The 16,722-nt window shown below is 47.5% G+C and overlaps 1 non-coding gene across 1 annotated transcript in view; it reads left to right on the forward strand.

The window, feature by feature from the left end:
- Positions 1 to 1,623: 1,623 nt before the first annotated feature.
- LOC114694109 overlaps positions 1,624 to 16,722 on the forward strand; it is a 76,102-nt gene continuing 61,003 nt past the window's right edge. The window contains exons 1-2 of the transcript XR_003734655.2: positions 1,624 to 1,853; positions 9,039 to 9,193. This is a non-coding gene — a transcript (uncharacterized LOC114694109). The remainder of the gene's footprint in view (positions 1,854 to 9,038; positions 9,194 to 16,722) is intronic.

The following is a 16,722-nucleotide window of genomic DNA, read 5'->3' on the forward strand; positions in this document are numbered from 1 at the left end:
CAGGAAAGGGTCTTAAAAGTTAGCATGCTCTGTGTATGTATCTCTTAGGCAGCAACTTGGATAGGTCTGAAGGTCTAGGATGGAATTCTATGTATTCCCTGGCTAATCCCAAGTCCCACAGATAGAGGCCCTGGCTGCAGTTTTGGAAAGTGCATTTGGGAAGGTCACTAGTGTACCCAGTGTCCGTAGCAAGTCTTGTGGCTGGAGCACCCTCAGGGGCACCTTCAAATACTATATTCATGCTGTCCTGGCTGTGCCTTCCAAGAGTCCATCCTCTATCCTCTGACTGGCTCCCTGAAAGTTAGGGCTATAAGGAAGTGAGAAAAAATTGGGGGAGGGCTCCCTTCCCAGCTGAGGAATGGCTGCTGTCACCATAGATGATGTTCCAGTGAAACTTTTTGGCACCTCCTTCCTGAACTGGAGGACAGCCTGGCTGTTTCATCAGCAGGGACACACTGGAGACCGTGGAAGGGCCAGTTCCCAAGACCCAGCTTTTTCCAGTTCACTCCCTGTTCTTAAAACTTGGAGCAGTTAAGGGCATGTTCCCTGCCAGGCAGTGGTGCATGCCTTTTAATCCCAGCACTCAGGAGGCAGAGGCAGGTGAATCTCTGTGAGTTCGAGGCCAGCCTGGTCTACAGAGTGAGTTCCAGGACAGGCTCCAAAGCTACACAGAGAAACCTTGTCTTGAAAAACCAAAAACCAAACCAAAACAAAAAAAGGACATGTTCCCTATGAGGCTCACCCCTGGCACCCCTCTGGCTACAGGGCACTGGAAGTTTGTTTACAAAGGAATATATATAATTTTAATTTTGAGATAGTCTTGCTAAGTAGTCCTGGCTTTCTGGGAACTCATAGAGACAGAGATATGAATCTCTAGCAAGGAACTCTGCCTGCCTCTGCTTCCCGAGTGCTGCGATTAGAGGTGTGGGCCACCATGCCCAGGAGTCTAATTGAACTAAAATTTGAACTGTGTATAATTTACATGTACACCTTATGGTTGGCCATTAGCTTCCTGTGGGGAGCTACTCTTCTGGAATCACCTACTCTGCTAGGCTAGTAGGTTTCTTGAAGGTTAATTTGTGCATTTGTTTTGGCTTTGTAACAGGTTAGTATAGCTGCTACAGTAAAGGATTATCCCTTCTTTTATATAGTTCCTAGAGGCTGAAGTTTTGTTACATTAGAAGTAACTCAAGTCACCAATGCTGAAGTGACGTCGCAATAAAAGTCATTTGAGTCCCCACAAGGGAGTCTGTAAGGATTCTTTTTGTTTAAAGGAGGAAAGAACAGTCCTTGCATGTGCAGAGATGGGCACCTGCTCTCTCATCAGCTCTTCACTCTCTCCAGTGATGGGGACACCTCATGCCCAAAGTGGGGGATGCACATTGAAGGTCATGCAGGGCCAGCTGTTTTGTCTGTGTGCTATGTAGTACATCAGGTTTTTAGTGGGTTCCATTGTGTGCCAGGAACTTCTCCAAGTACTGGCTATGGGCAGCCTAGGAGCCACAGCCACTCCCTATGGGACCCTTAGGCTCTGGTCACATCAATGCCAAGAAGAGAGTTTCCAGGATGCTTGACCAATCACAGTGGGTAGTTTTTTTGTAGATCAAAATGTTCAAATTAGAACATCACATTCTAGAGGGAAGGTATTAAGACTAGGAAGTGAACAACTAACAAGTCTTAGAAGTTCCTGACACTTACAAGGTCCCTTCTTCCCCAAGGACATGTAAACAGGAAGAGAGCCCATGCTCTGACCTTTGTTGAGGTGCTAGAGCTCCAGGATTCCAGCTTTTGGGAGCCATCATCCATGCTGGGGTTTTTGGTGATACAGCTGCCTTTGAGTTTTCTCTGATCCTGTAAGTAACCCCTCATCCATACTCCTGTAAGTAGCCCAATGAACTGCTTGGTTTACCAAGTTGGACTTTGGTGGAATCTTTCTTTGGTCTGCTGTCAGTTCCTTTTCTGAAGTGAATGTTTATGTGCATGTACATGTTCATGTTCATGAACTGATGTTCATGTTGCATTTCCTTAGGGAAATGTCACAAAATAGTAGTAGACCTGCACTGTGGGTCTTAGAGGAGCTGAAAGATGGGTCCAGACTCTCATACCTGAAAAACCTTGTGGGCTGAGAGAACCATTCCAGGTCAAGGCACAGAAAGGAAGCTCTCTTGGGCCCAGGAGCAGATGTAGGCAAGAGAAAGACAGGTCTGGGTTAGGTGGAAGGCTGACTTAGGCGCATTCTGTTCCAATTGATGGGGGTGGGTAGGGAGCTACCTTATAGGCTCTAGGAGACTTGCTGAGAGGACTGTTTGCAAGCGTTTATGGGGCCGCCTTGCAGGGCCTGCACCTGTGAGCACCACATCTAAGTGCCCTGCCTAACATCCTGCCAGCTTGGCTATGAGGACATGGGGAGACCAACAGGCCAGCTTGGTAGGACATGTGTCAGGTAGGTACCCAGAGAGTGCATCAGAGAAGGGCCCCTGGGTTAGCTCAGCCTGACTTTCTCTCTTTTCTTGGCTCCAAGACATCAGTGAGGGAAGGCAGATGAGCTGTGGTAGGAAATGAGGGAGCCTAACCCTGGGATGGGAGGTTTCTCCCTGCTTTCCCCTGGCCAGCGGGTGTGGGAAGGTGGGAAGAGCAGGCCTTCATAGCCAGGGCTTGTCTCAAAATTCTCCTGCCAGTGTGACTTGGTACTGGCTGCTCAGTTTCCCCAGTGTGACAGGGATGCTGCAGAGTGTCTCTAGGTGGGTAAGGGCAAAATGTCCTTGTCATTTGGAGCAGGGCCTGGCCTTTGGGAAACTCAAGGTCAAGTCCTGTTTGGCCCAGTCCCAGGGTCTTGTGACTCACTCCACAGAGGACTCCTGCTGTGTGTGTTTGGCAGGAGGTAGGGAGAGGTTGTTGCCGAGCCACTCTCTCAGTTTCCTGAAATTCATGACGACTACCCAAATGGGCTGTTTCTGCAGCGCTTGCTCAAGTGAGGAGGTTGGCCACTGCCATTTCTGCTTGCTAGAGATTCATATGCAGGTCAGGGAGCAAGACAGCTGTGTATTAAAAGAGCTCAGCATCCAAAAACAACCAGAGCAGTGCCAGACAAAACTCTTGCGAGCATCTCCATAGAGACAGGAAATGCAGCCCTCTACTCTCTAAGCTCCACACTCTCCTGTTAGAGTACCTCATTCACCAGCAATAGAAGGGGAGCTGACCTCTAGACAGAGCAAGGACTGGAGATTTATAAAAGTCCTGAGCCTGTGTCCTCTCAAGGAAGCCTGGAGTCTCCTCACCCGGAAAGGTCAGAGACAAGACAAGATGAAACAAACAAGACAGTCTCAGCATTTCTTCCCAGGGTTCTAGGCAGGATGATTGGGCAAGATGGAAACAGCACCGTTGGAAAAGGACCTAGTACCATGGAAAAGGACAGTGTGCTGGTAAATGCTTAAAGTTCCGTATGAGACATACCTACAGGCGTGTCTGTGAAGGAGTTTCTAGACTGGGCTGACTAAAGAGGGAAGACCCACCCTAAATGTGAGCTGGGGTCCTAGAGTGACGAAAAGCAGAAAGTATGCTGAGCACCAGTGTTCATCTCTCTGTTTCCTGATTGTTGGTATAATGTGATGGGTTGCCTCAGATCCCTGTGCCCATGCCTTCCCTGATATTATGGGATGTACCCTTGAACTGTGAGCCCGAATACATCTTTTCTTCCTTAAATCGCTTTGTCAGGTATTTTAGGCACAGCAAGAAGAAAATTAACACTTGGATGAGTAAAGATGTTTAACAATGCGGCAGATACAAAATCAATATGCAAAAGACAAACAGATGTATAGACTAGTAGTGAACATCCAAGATGGAGTCTAAATGGCGATTTCATTTAGAATAGCAGCAGAACAAAACATCAAGGAATGGAGTTGCTACGGGACATGTGTGAGACCTGCAGACTTGGAAGGAACTAGGATCTAACCTTGTGAGGGGATCTCCCTTCATGGGTCAAAGACAAACTTATCATTCAGGTAGTAACATTAAAGAATTTGTCTGGCTTTTTACATGCTGATTCTAGATTCAAGGCTATTTTTCTTTTAATTTTTGTTAAAAATTACATTCTATTGGCCGGGCAGTGGTGGCTCACGCCTTTAATCCCAGCACTTGGGAGGCAGACGCAGGCGGATCTCTGTGAGTTCGAGGCTAGCCTGGTCTACAAAGTGAGTTTCAGGAAAGGCGCAAAGCTACACAGAGAAAGCCTGTCTCGGAAAAAAAAAATACATTCTATTTATTTATTCTCTGTGTGCATTATGCTCAAACACATACTTGTGTGCCTATATACAAGCTATAGCAGGTGTGTGGAAGTCAGAGAACAATTAGATTCTCTCCTTCCAATATGTGGGTCCTGTGGATTGAACTTAAGTCACCAAGCTTGGCAGCAAGTACCTTTACCCGCTGAACCATCTTGCCAGCCTCTGACCCTAAATTCACAGGGAAAGGCAAGGGACTCAGAATAGCCAAAACAATCTTGAGAAAGAACAGAGGCAGAGGGCTTACACTTCCTGATTCTCACTACAGAGCTATAGTAGTCAGGAGAGTGTGGTTCTAAAGTCAGGTGTGGTAGAACATGGTAGAACATGGCTGTACTCCTAGCATTTAAAGGGTGAAGGCAGGAGAGTCAGGAGTTAAAAGCCAGCCTGGGCTACATGAGACCTTGTCTCCAAAAGTGGGGAGACAGAGAAACAGTGTAAGTACAGCTATCTTAGTCTGCTTTTTATTGCTTTGATAATACCAGGGCCAAACACAACTTGGGGAGTGTCTTAGTTAGGATTACTGTTGCTCTGATGAAACATCATGACCCAAGCAGCTTGGAGAGGAAGGGTTTTTTTTGGCTTATGCTTCCATATAACTGTTAATCATCAAAAGAAGTTAGGACAGGAACTCAAAACAGGACAGAAGCCTGAAGGCAGGAGCTGATGCAGAGACCTGTCAGGTGCTGCTTACTGGCTTGCTCTTCGTGACTTTCTCAGCCTGCTCTTTTTTTTTTTTTTTTTTTTTTTTTTTTTTTTTTTTTATAGAATCTACAGCCTGGGGATGTCCCCAGCCCTTCCATATCAATCACTAATTTAAAAAATGCCTTACAGACTTGCCTAACAGCCTGATCTTAAGGAGGCATTTTCTTAATTGAGGTTCCCCCCTCTCAGATGACTTTAGCTTGTGTCAAGTTGACATAAAACTAGTCAGCATGGGGAGGAAGAAGTTTATTATTTGGCTTATACATTCCAATCATAGTCCATCATGAAGGAAGCCAAGACAGGAACTGAAGCAGAGGCCATGGAGAAATGCTGCTTATTGACTTGCTTCTCATGGCTTGCTTAGTTTTGCTTTTTGTTTTTGTTTTTTTTTTTATATACAACCCAGGACCATTTGCTCAGGTGTGGCACCATCCATTATCTGAGCCCTCCCATATCCATAATTAATAAAGAAAATGCCTCACAGACTTGCCTACAGGCCAGTTTGATGAAGGCTTTTTCTCAGTTGAGGTTCCCTCTTCCCCTGTGACTCTAACTTGTATCAGGTTAATAAAAACAAACAAACAAACAAAAAACAAAAAACCAAAAAAATTAACGAACATGGTAGCAATGGAGATCAATGGAATAAATAGAATTGAAATTCTAGAAATAGATCTTTGATTTTAAACGAGAGGAAAAGACAACTCAGTGGAGAGAAGAGTCTTCCTAGCACATGGCTCTGGTATAGCCATCCTTGTATACAGAAAAACCAAGGTAAATCTATTGAATATCACATCTGCCAACATTAAGATCAAAATGAGACCTAGAGGATAGAGAGATGACTCAGTGGTTAAGAGTACTGGCTGCTCTTCAAGGGGAATTGGGTTCAGTTTCCAGCACCCACATGGCAGCTCACCTGTAACTCCAATTCCAGGGGATCTGAGGCCTTCATTTGGCTTCCATTGGCATTGGGCATGCATATAATGTGCAGACATGCATGGAGGCAAAACACCTACACACAAAAAATAATTAAAAAATAATTACATAAAAATCTTAAGTCTGGCGGTGATGGTGAACATCTTTAATCCCAGCACTTGGGAGGCAGAGGCAGGTGGATCCCTGTGAGTTTGAGGCCAGCCTCATCTACAGAGCAAGTTCTAGGACAGCTAGGATGAAATTCTATTGAAGAAGAAGGAGAAGGAGAAGAAGGAAGGAAGGAAGGGAGGAGGAGGAGGAGGAGGAGGAGGAGGAGGAGGAGGAGGAGAAGAAGAAGAAGAAGAAGAAGAAGAAGAAGAAGAAGAAGAAGAAGAAGAAGAAGAAATAGGTCTCAGTGACCTTGTGTTGGACAGCAGTTTCCTTTCTATGACCAAGCACACAAACAGCAAAAGAAGAAACAGAAGCACCGTTCCATGGGCTTGGTCTCAGGCTGTATAAAAAAAGAGAAAGGGAGCTGAGCGCCAGCATTCATATCTCTGCTTCCTGACTGTGAATGGATGTGACCAGCTGCCTCACCGTCATGCTGTCTGCCATCTTGCCTTCCCTGCCAGGAGCCTCAAACCCAGAGGCAAAAAAAAAAACTCTTCCTTAAGTTGGCTTTGACAGATATTCTGCCACAACAATGAGAAAAGTAACTAACACGATATTTGTACTAAAAGGGGAAGTCCAAGCATTGTATTAGCAGGAGATTGCTCCGATTTGTTGAGGAAAAGGGAATTGAAAGCCATATTTGTGAATCTGTCATGCTCCTTTCTTTGGCTAGCAGACTACTGAGACAATGGACCTGAGAAATGAGAATTTCCCCAGAAATACGCTGGGAGAAGAAAAGATTGAATTGGTAGAACAACCAGAAGAGGGTTTTGTTTCCTAAAGAAAGGTGTACACCTTGTCAAAGGACCTTGTAGGAAAGATTTAGGAGCTGAGAGAATGGTGGGCCAAGGGCCACCACACGTGGATCAGGACTGCTTAGTTATGCATACCAGCATCCTCTAAACCTCAGCCTCACATCAGGGCCCTGAAGATGGACTTGGGGCAGGGCATCTCTAGATCTCTCTGTCCCTTTTCCCAATGTAACCATGTTGGATAAATCTCCTCCTTTCTGCTTATTAATTTGTCTCTTGAAAAAGATTTGTTTTCATATTATTTATGTGTAAATGTGTCTGTGTATGCGTGTGCTCTCTCTGTCTCTGTCTCTCTCGTGGTATGTGCACAGGAGTCTCTGGGGTTGTAGTTACGGGTTGTTGTGAGCTGGCTGACGGGGTGCTCAGAATCAAATGGGTCCTCTGCAAGAGCAGCTGTTCTAACCACTGAGCCATGTCTCTAGCCCCTTCACTTGACTCTTTTAACTAGCTTATGAAGGATGGGTAGCCAAGTCTGGCTTGTTGGGACTCAGGCAGTGACTCTAAATTCAGTAATACCCTCTAGGCATGTAAGCACCCAGTACCCAGAGTGTTTCACTTCTCCACCCAAATGGTAAATAGAGACCACAAAATGGGCTGAACTTCCAGTATCTGTTTGCCATGCTCTCTGTAATTCTGTATGTGTGTGATAGGAATGGAAGAGGATGGGATCCTTTCAAGGACAAGATTTCTTTTTTTTTTTTTTTTTTTTTTTTTTTATTGTTTTTCGAGACAGGGTTTCTCTGTGTAGCTTTGCGCCTTTCCTGGAGCTCACTTGGTAGCCCAGGCTGGCCTCGAACTCACAGAGATCCGCCTGCCTCTGCCTCCCGAGTGCTGGGATTAAAGGCGTGCGCCACCAACGCCCGGCCCGACAAGATTTCTTTTTAAAAGGAACCTGTGACAACTGGCTGTTGTTGCAACCAATAGCTACCTTTGCCCCGTCAGAAGAGGAAAGTCTCTGTTGTCATAAATCCTCTGAAATCCCCCAAAGGAAATCTGAATTTGTCTTGAGGGGATTGATGACCAGGAAATTTCATCCATGTATTTACCCATATGTAGAAACTTGTGTGCTGTGGGATGTTCTGTATGTCCTGTGGGAGCCCGTTCTTGGGTTCCTCATGGCTTTACCCAGCAGGTCTGCATAGAGGATGATTAGGACCACGGGCCTGAGTAGTGCAGGTGTCTGAGATGGTCTGCACTTGGCTGTGCTGAGGGATGGTCTGTATGTCAAGTTGCTCTGATTGGTCAATAAATAAAACACTGATTGGCCGTGGCTAGGCAGGAAGTATAGGCAGGACTAACAGAGAGGAGAAAAGGAAGATCAGGAAGGCAGAAGGGGTCACTGCCAGCTGCTGCCAAGACAAGCAGCATGTGAAGATGCCGGTAAGCCACGAGCCATGTGGCAAGGTATAGATTTATGGAAATGGATTTATTTAAGCTATAAGAACAGTTAGCAAGAAGCCTGCCATGGCCATACAGTTTGTTTACTTGGTTGGGTCTGAGAGGCTGTGGGACTGGCAGGTGACAAAGATTTGTCCTGCCTGTGGGCAAGGCAGGAAAACTCTAGCTACACTTGTGTTTTTACATCCAAGGTCAGTGAAAATACATCCATACAACAATGGATCCATGTACTTTTGTGCCAGCATTTGTTATCATAGCCAAAAAGTGGAACCAGGACTGGTGAGGTGGCTTAGCAGTTCAGAGGACTTGCTGCTCAATCATGGGAGCCTGAGTCTGCATCCCAGCATCCACAGCCAGTGGCTTACAGTGACCTGTAGATTCAGCTCCAAAGGTTCTAATGCCCTCTTCTGGCCTCCTTGGGCACTGCGTGCACGTGATGCACATACATGAAGACAAAGCACCCATACACTTTTATAATGACCAATCTTGGCTGTTAACTTGACTACATCTGGAATCAACTAAAACTCAAGAAGTTGAACATTCCCATGAAGAATTTACTTGATTGGATCATTTGAGGATAGGGAGACCCACCCTAAATCTGGGCCACACCTCCTGGTGGCAGCCCACATAAAAGAACATGATGGAAACTTGCTTTTTTTTTTTCTTTTCTGTTTTCCCTCACTGTCACTGGCATGTTCACCTGTCTTGTTGGTAAGGCATTCCTTTGCTGATGTTAGAACCTACTTTTTCACGATTCCAGCATATATCAAAGACCAGCATCTCTTCAGAAACCTTCCAGGACTCCAGCACCAGATTGGGGCTGTGGAGACATCCAATCTTGTGGACTAGACAACTACCAGATTCTTGCCTTTCCACTGGAAGATTGCTGTTGTTGGAATATCTGGACCACAGCCTGTAAGTCATTCTAATAAATTCCCTTTTAATATATATTAATATATACTCATTCTATCAGTTCTATTCCCTTAGAGAATCTAATGTACATCTAAAAATAAAATAATATGCTGGGTGGTGGTGGTGCATGGCTTTAATCCCAGCACTAGGGAAGCAGAGGCAGGCGGATCTCTGAGTTCAAGGCCAGCCTGGTCTACAGATCGAGTTCCAGGACAGCAAGGGCTACACATAGAAATCCTATCTCAAAACAAAATACCCATCAAGTGGCAAATATATCAACATGACATTGTCCAGACCACAGAGTGTAATGGAACCATTAAAATCAAGGAAGCCATGATACGTACTATAGCTCTGATGAGCCTTGAAAATGCTGAGTCAGGTATGGTGACACATGCCTGTAACCTAGAAGACAGAGGCAAGAGGATCTCCACAAGTTCCATGCCAACCAGGACTATAAAGTAAGACCCCCGTCTCAAAACAAAGTCCTTAAATGTTTTGTTAATGAAAGAGGAAGGCCCGGTGTGAAAGACAATGTATTCAACACTTTCTTTTAAAGTGCTGAGGAAAGTCAGGTGCAAGCCTTTGATCCCAGAGCACTTGAGAGGCAGAGGCAGGCAGTTCTCTGTAAGTTCGAAGCCAGCCTTGTCTACATAGAGTTTCAGGATAGCCAGGGCTTCACAGAGAGACCCTGTCTCAAAAAAAAAATTAAAGTGCTGAGAGTATGTAAATTAATAATAGTAGAATGACAGAGATAGAAGGGAGATTTGCTTTTGCTGGAGCTTGGAGGGTGGTGCTAATGGTACCCAAGAGACCTCATCCTATCTTTGGGGTGTGAAAGTGATCTAAGATAGGCAGTAGTTCAGGCTGCACACATTTCCCTACTGAGAACATGGACTCCAGTCTGTCCATGGGAAGCTTTTGTGGTAGATAATTTGTGGCTGCACAAGATATAAAATATCTCAAAATCCAGCTCAGGCGGGCCTCCACAGCAAGTGGCTGGTCTGAGAAAGGAGGAGCAGAAACAGGAGTGTGTGCCTTGGGGTTGATTTAGGGAGCGTACTTGGAGTTCTCTAGCTGGTCCTGTCTGAGTTCAGGGACCCAGACTTTCCCTACTGTGGCCTGATGCTTAGGGATTATTACCTAGAGGTTAGGCTCTCCTTCCAAGGGTTCCAAATCCTAGAGTCCTGTGTAGACATTATCTCTTTGGGGGAATGCCTTAGTTAGCTTTAACTGTCAACTTGACAAAGCCTGGAGTCAGGCGAGAAAGGTATCTCAATTGAGGGACTGTCTAGATCAGATTGGCCTGTGGGCGTGTCTATGGGGGATTGTCTTGATTGTTAATTGATGTAGGAGAGCCCGTCCCATTGTGGGTGGCACCATTCTCGAGGCAGGTAGTCCTGGGGTATATAACAAAGCTAGCCAAGCATCAGCCTGCAAACAAACCAGCAAGCAACATTACTCCATGGATTCTGCTTCAAGTTCCTGTCCTCCTTTCTCTCAATGATAGACTGTAATCCAGACGTATGAGCCAAGTAAACAATTTCTTCCCCTAACTTTCCCTAGGTTTTCGATCGTGGTGTTTTATCACAACAACAGAAAACAAATTAGAACAGGAAGTCATTTCTCATTCTGGTCATCACATTTAGCAGATCAGGAGAGCGCTGGGGGGAGAGGGAGCAGACAGAAAATAAGAGGGCCTGTCACCAAGTTAGGGAACTTGGGAGGAACCAGAAGGTGATGAGAAAAGGATGATCTCTTCCCTGCAGTGGTGGCTATGTGGTTAAGCAGAGACATAACTGAGGCCTGTACTGGACACTTGGTCAGCATGTGGACAAAGCCCCCAGGCCATAGGAAGGAAGTGAGAGGAAAGGCTAGAGTCTGAGCCTGGGCCTGGGGACCCTGGAGGGTCAGGCTGTGCTTTTAAGTGTTCTCTGTGGTGGAAGGAGAACCAGCAGGGGGTCAGGGAAACTCACAAGGGCAGCAGTGCAGGTCCAGGAAGAGCTGCCAGCGGCTGGCCTGTGGACAGAGATCGTCAAGAGGTCACCAGCAAGGGAGACTTTCCTGCTTCAGGGACAACAAACAGTCCCAACTTGTATGGTTTTCAAAAGACCGAGGCCAACAAGACTTCAGAGTCAGGAGGAAAAGGGAACCCAAGGAAGGGCTATGAGTGCCAAGGGCTTGTGAGCTTGTCTGTGGCCTGCAGTTGTGCGTGGAATAGTTTGCAATGAGGTGTTGGCCTGGTGCCGAGAGGCCTGGTCTTGCTATGCCCAGGGGAGCACCGTGGCATGTTCTAGGAGCCCTGAGAGGTGAGATCTGTTCAACTCTCAGGGAGCTTGTAGAGGTCACATGTGGGTCAGGATGAGTCTCCTCGGGATCTGCAGGGACCCAGCCCCACTTCAGTCCTGCTGTTGGAGGAAGAGGGCAGTAACCATTCTGGATTCCTGGGGGGCGGGCTGAATACTGCAGCTGTGGGAGGAAAAAAAGCCTGGCTGGCCTCTGGATGACTGTGACCCTGACTGTGACTGGCCGGACATTGTAGCTATCCCAACTGTGGGACCCTTGCCCCCTAGGACGGTGCAGTCCCAAGCCATCAGCCTGGCCAAGTGCACACAGTTCTGAGTCAGAGCTGGTCAGAGCTTCATACTGTTTCCACCTCAGGACTCCTCCTGGAAGGCAGTGGAATCCGGAAATCTGGACCGAGCCGGCAAGAGGAGGCCATGTCCCTAAAGAGAGGGTCAGACGGCCCACTGTCTGGGATCTTCACCTACAGGGCTAATCCTGCTTCATGGTCTCTGTGTCACTCTGTGCTAAGACCCCAGTGGTGCTGCCTGCTAGTGTGAAGCCAGGGTCACCTTCACCAGCTACCCATGAGTCCTTGCTCAGCACTGGGAGCAGTAACCCATTAAGACCCATCTCCTGAGGAAAGAGGGATTCTGGGGAGTGACCAGGGCTGGCTGTGATGTTTTTGGTGCCTCCATTCCTGTGGAATATAACCCTAGGGAGGCCCGGCAACCTCTGTCCCATCACCACGGATTGGAGGGGTTGGAGGGGCCGAAGGGGACAGCCTGGGGAAATCATCTCCTGCCTCTGCAGTGACCAGGCTCACAGTCCCTTCTGGTCAGAGTCAATCTGCCCTTCACATAGCCTTAGCCCCTCTTTCTCCAGATGTATTGCTGAGAACATAAAGGGCACACTGAGACGTCAGGACCTTTGGTCTGTCCCAGGGTCTCTTGCTGATCTATGTCTCTTACTGTCTAGACTCTACCAGGGGCTGCCTGGACAAACTATCCCCACTGTTGACAGCACTTGCTGACCAGTTTCCATGGGACTAGGCCACACACTAGGGGAAGTTCCCACGGAGGGGCTGCAAGGTGAGATGAGAAGAAGTAGGCAATGCTTAGGAAAAGAAGGTGTGGGTGGTCAAGGGTGTCCCCTACTCACCTCCAGCCTAGACCCTGACAGGTCAAGGGGGTCACTGGGACTGGGGTGGAGAGGCCACTGTGGGATGGGGTAGAATGTAGAGGGAAAGTGGGTGGGTCTACACAACAGAGAACCTAAAGTTTGGATTGAAGGCAAGTCTTTCAAAGCAAGGAAGTAGCTAGAAATACTCAGGGGAAAGCCAGGAAGGGTGGACGCCGTGGGAGAAAGTTCCAGAATCTCTAACTATCTCTGCTTCCCATTTCCTCAAGCATGAATGAATGACCAAACCAGCTTGGGTTAAGCTGTGGGAGTAGGAAGTGGGAAGGTGCTTTTGAAAGAGTGCGTGGCTGGAAGGATGGGGCTAGGCCTCAGTACCAACCAGTGAGTGGGTGGGGCAGGGCTGGGTTCATGACCTAACATTAAGGGGAACAAATAGCCATCAGTACTGCCTGCTATTAATTCTTTACAGTGGAACTGGGCTCTGGTTTCCAGATCAATACTAAGTAATTAAGAGAGAAAAATTATTAAATAAGACTCAGAGGTCCAAAGTTTGTGGCAGACAAGAGAGTCGGAAGACTCCACAAAGGACATTGCCCTACAGGACGGGGACTGGGAAAGGCTGTGGTGAAGACTGGACTTTTGAAAGCAGCTGTTTGGAGCCCAGGTGGGCAATGAGGAGGCTGAGTGGTTCAAGGGCCTCCTGGCAGGGCACTGCTGGGAGAAGGAAAGAGGGAGGAGGAAGGAGACACAGGTCCAGAGGGAGGGGTTGAACTCCAGGGGTGGTGTAGGATGGGGCTCTAGCAAGGAGTCACCTTCTGACTTTATCCCCTCCTTATAGCATGCCAGGGGGTCTGAGAACTCTTGCTGCCCCAAGTTTAAGTGAAGATCCACTGTCCACCAGGCGGATGACAGTAAGGCTGGCTGGTGCTGTGGATCAGCATCTGCAGGATGCATGCACCCCTGAGCCCCTAAATGCCACTGCCAAGTGGGGCTACTGGGTGCAGACACAGCATCTGGTGGGGTAGAATATTCTCTATCTCAGTCTCTAACTCAGTGCCCAGATTGCACATGTACTGAGATAGGAAGGGCCCATGGTGTGGATGGAGCCACAGGCCTGCAACCTCCATGGGCATCTGTCTTTCTAGCCAGATCAGAGGCCTCTGGTTCCTCTTGCTCCATCTAGGAAACCCAGGGTCTATGCTTTCCTGTCCTGTAAGGAGGCTCCTGCCCATAATAGTGTCTAGGTTCTGACCCTAGGCTTTGGGTCCCTAGCCTGGCAGTCCCACAGCACCTGCCTAGGACAGGCTCCTTGCATGCCATGGAAGTCCAGGAGCCAGGGACAGCTCCCTGTCCCACTCCCACTTTTGGGAGGAGGAGTAGAGCAGACTTTCAAGATAGCTTTGATGGCCTGAGGGCACCTTCAGAGCTGCTGCAGGAACCAAGAGTAAGGTATTGTCCTTTTGTCCCTCCATCAGTCATCAGAAGGTCCCCCAGAAGGGACAAGAACTCAGGGAGGCACCCCTGTGAGCTGGAGCATCTCTAGTGAGGAGGATCAAGAGTGACAGAGGCCTGCTCCATCTTACTACATCTCCATCCCGAGACAGAGACTGATGAGAGGGACTTATTAGAGATATTGGCATATATGGTTGTAGACACAGAGAAATCCCACAATGAGTCCCCAGACAACCAGCTACTGAGGTTCAGTCCAAATTCAAATGTCTTAGAACCAGCCAAGCCATGAACTAATATATAGTCCAAGGCTGAAGGCCTGTAGCCATGGGACAGGGCAGTCAGTGAAAGTCCTGGATACTTGGCTCTCCCAGAGAGCCCAGAGTTCTGATGTTCATGGACAGAAGTATGCCAGAAGATGAGGCAAGGGGAGGGGGACAACTTCACCATTTTCCATCTGGGCTTTCAGCTGTTCAGATGATACTGCCCACATTGGGTGAGGTGGGTCTTCTCCATAGCCACCAATTCAAGTTTCAGTATCTTCCAGAAAAACCTGCAGAAACTGACTCAACAGCAATGCTTTTTCAGCTATCTGGGCAGTCCATAATCCAAGTCAGGCTGACACCCTAAACTGCCACGTTCATCCACGTCTACAAGATGTATTCATAGTGGAATAGCTAGGGCCACATGACTAACAACATCTTCCTAAACCCAACTTTATCTCCCAGTAGACTACATGGCCATGGTTCTACATAACATGAGCCAACTGTGTGGTGTATCCCAAGCACCCCCTGAACCTTCCCCAGGGGAGAATGTGTAGTCCCTGGGTGATATTTGCTCTCCCCTCAACATCCATAACTCAACGGTCATGTGATTCATGAATAAGCTGGGGAAGAAACATGAAGGAAATAGACACTGATTCCTCATATATGAACTATATACCCACAGACACTTTCTTTAAAAGAAAAAAAAAGATTAATTTGCTGGGTGTGGTGGTATACAATTTTAATCCCAGAATTTAGGAGGCAGAGGCAGGTTCAAACACCTGTACCTGTAAAGGAACCTTGAATTTTTGTGAATTCAAGGCCAGCTGGGTCTACATAAGGAGTTCCAGGCTAGCCAGAGCTACACAGCAAGAAACTGTCTGGAGTTGTTTTTTTAAATTTATTTTTATTTTATGTGTATGAGTGTTTTGCATACATATATGCATGTGTACCATATGTGTGCAGTGCCCATGGAGGCCAGAAGAGGGTGTTGGATCCTCCGGAACTGAAGTTACAGGCAATCGTGAGCTGCCACGCTGGTACTGTGAACTATACCCAAGTCCTCTGCAAGAGCACCCAGTGCTGAGACATCTCTCCAGACACATTATTAAAAGAGGAAGTACTGTGGCCACAGCAATCTTTGCGGCTGTTTCTGGTCACGTCACCATAGCTAGCATTTGGAAATGCTTTCTTCCACCACAAATTCTGCAGCCCATTTGCCCTTGGCGGCTCTTGGTTCTTACCTGGCAGGTGACCCGCACTTTTCCCTGGCCTGTGAGCCCTTGTGGTCCCATTGACGTTATCCAGGTGACACTAGGGGCACCCTAAGGGAGTCCTGAACTGCAGATCTCTCCTGGTAGTTATGGTCAGACATCCCACCAATCTCTAACTCCTCCTCCTCAGCCCAAGGAACTCAGATTCACTATGAGGGGTGGGGGTGAGGCGGCTGGGGGGTCTCAGCATCCAGTTCAGGGCAGTGTTTGTTGTACCTCCTTGCAAAAGTGCTCCCTATTCTGGAACCAAGATTTTCTAGGCCAGCAGAGCATAAGGTTGTGCAAACAGGACCTCCAGGGGTGGTGATTAGTGGTTCCATTCTCATACCCCTTGATTTCTGGACCCATGAGTCGTGACTATGGGAGAAACAGTACTGGACACGGGACACTGAGTCAAAGAACATTCAGCCCTCTGGTGAATTCTGCCTCAGCTCTATTAGGCACTGCCACCCCAGTTGGTGCTGTATCTTATCTTCAAGCTATAAGCCGGCTGCTTCAGATTGATGGAGACACAGTTAGACTTGTGAATTACATGGATGTGGCCTCATGCCATGCTTGACTTGTTGGCAGGTGTGTTTTCTTTCCCAGAGGTAATGCAGTGTCCTTGAGGTTGAAATGTCTGACTGCAAGCAAGATGCTTTATACCAGCTTTTGGGAGGTGACTCATTTATAGGAGGGCAGAGCTCTAACAAATGGGATCCATATTCTTTTAGAAGGAGTGAGGGCTGTGTCCACTCGTCCCTCCATGCTAGGACACAGTAGGGAGGTACCATCTGGGAGGAATAGGTCTTCCCCAGACAACTTGATCTTCAACTTCTCATCCTTTAGAAGCCTGAAAGATAAATTTCTGTTGTTTGGGGGTTACCAGCCTAGGGCTGGGGAGACAGTTCAGTTGGTAGTGCTTGCTTTGAAAGCATGAGGTCTTGAAGTCAATCCCTAGAAGCCACATTAAAAAGCCTGGTATGCTGGTGTCTGCTTATAATCCCAGTGCTGAAGAGGCAGAATTGAGGGTGGGGGTGTCACTGGGGTTCACTGGCCAGCCAGATTAGCTGTAGTGGTTTAAATGAGAAATGTCCTTTACAGCTGTAGGTATTTGAACACTTGGTCCCCAGTTGGTGCTGTTTGG

The sequence above is a fragment of the Peromyscus leucopus genome, chromosome 1, assembly GCF_004664715.2.
Source record: "Peromyscus leucopus breed LL Stock chromosome 1, UCI_PerLeu_2.1, whole genome shotgun sequence".
Classification (NCBI taxonomy): Eukaryota; Metazoa; Chordata; class Mammalia; order Rodentia; family Cricetidae; genus Peromyscus; species Peromyscus leucopus.